This window comes from Chiloscyllium punctatum, chromosome 36 (genome assembly GCF_047496795.1).
Source record: "Chiloscyllium punctatum isolate Juve2018m chromosome 36, sChiPun1.3, whole genome shotgun sequence".
Taxonomy (NCBI): Eukaryota; Metazoa; Chordata; class Chondrichthyes; order Orectolobiformes; family Hemiscylliidae; genus Chiloscyllium; species Chiloscyllium punctatum.
In genome coordinates, this window is record NC_092774.1 from 59,109,772 (window position 1) to 59,110,803 (window position 1,032).

At 47.1% G+C, this 1,032-nt stretch overlaps 1 non-coding gene across 1 annotated transcript; it reads right to left on the minus strand.

The window, feature by feature from the left end:
- Positions 1-496: 496 nt before the first annotated feature.
- trnaw-cca (transfer RNA tryptophan (anticodon CCA)) lies at positions 497-568 on the minus strand. The gene has a single exon. It is a non-coding gene; the product is annotated as a tRNA-Trp (tRNA).
- Between the last annotated feature and the right edge of the window lie 464 nt (positions 569-1,032).

Consider the following 1,032-nt stretch of genomic DNA (forward strand, 5'->3'; position numbering starts at 1 on the left):
AGCTGTGTTTGCACTAACTGTAATTATCCACCAATACGATGTCTTTTGTTCCACCAAAACTGGAAACAATGATCTGTGTTTATATTGCAGTCGGATGCAGAAAATCATCCCAGCGATCTTCACGTTATTATAGTTTACTGAGGCCATAACAGCATTGCGTGGCAGTTTGATGCGACTAAAACCTGGATGGCAATCTCTAGATTATGTTGTAAAAATATCGGTATCATGTTTTTCACACCCCGCGGTCACCTACTGAACCAACCGGCTGTGTTTAAATCCCGCGATGAACAGTCTGTGTTTGACTTCTCACATTGCGGGGAGCTGAGCATTTACCCAAACAATGGGCACACCACCTCCCTGACACAGTGTTCACAAATCAAACTGACAGCAAAGATTCACGGGTGATCGAAAGTTTCCGCAAAGAAGATTTGACACGACCGAGAAACGGAAAGAACATACTCCTTTCTTGATTTGAAATGTAAGAAGTTGATTGCAGTGAGCCTGACGTGATTTGAACACGCAACCTTCTGATCTGGAGTCAGACGCGCTACCGTTGCGCCACAAGCTCACAGTGACTAGTAGCCGCTATTCATGCTTAAGGGAAGTGATTGCACTACAATGATTTTATGTTCAAATCTGTTCTGTTTCTCCCCTTCTCTTCCAAGTGTTGGGCTTGTATTTCAATTTGCAGAAGTTGAGATGCTCTGGATGCTGTGATCCTGGGCAAACACAGGCTGGAGGACCTTCGGCTCAGAAAGATGCAGCTGGAAGCCGGGCTGCAGACACGTTGGGGGGAAAAGGGGAAAGTTAACTGGACACTCTATTCTGGGAGATGGTCATTTCTCTACAGACAAAGCCTTCTGACTGGGTCAGTGGACAGGGTCAGGAGGTGTCAGCACAGGTCAGACAGATAAAGGGGATCTGAGAGAGGTCTGCACGAGCGAGGAGCTAACTGGCTACGTGGTGGGAGTAAGAACAATGTTGGGGAGGGGGCAGTGGTGGTCAGGGAGAGAATAGTGGCAGGGATTGTCA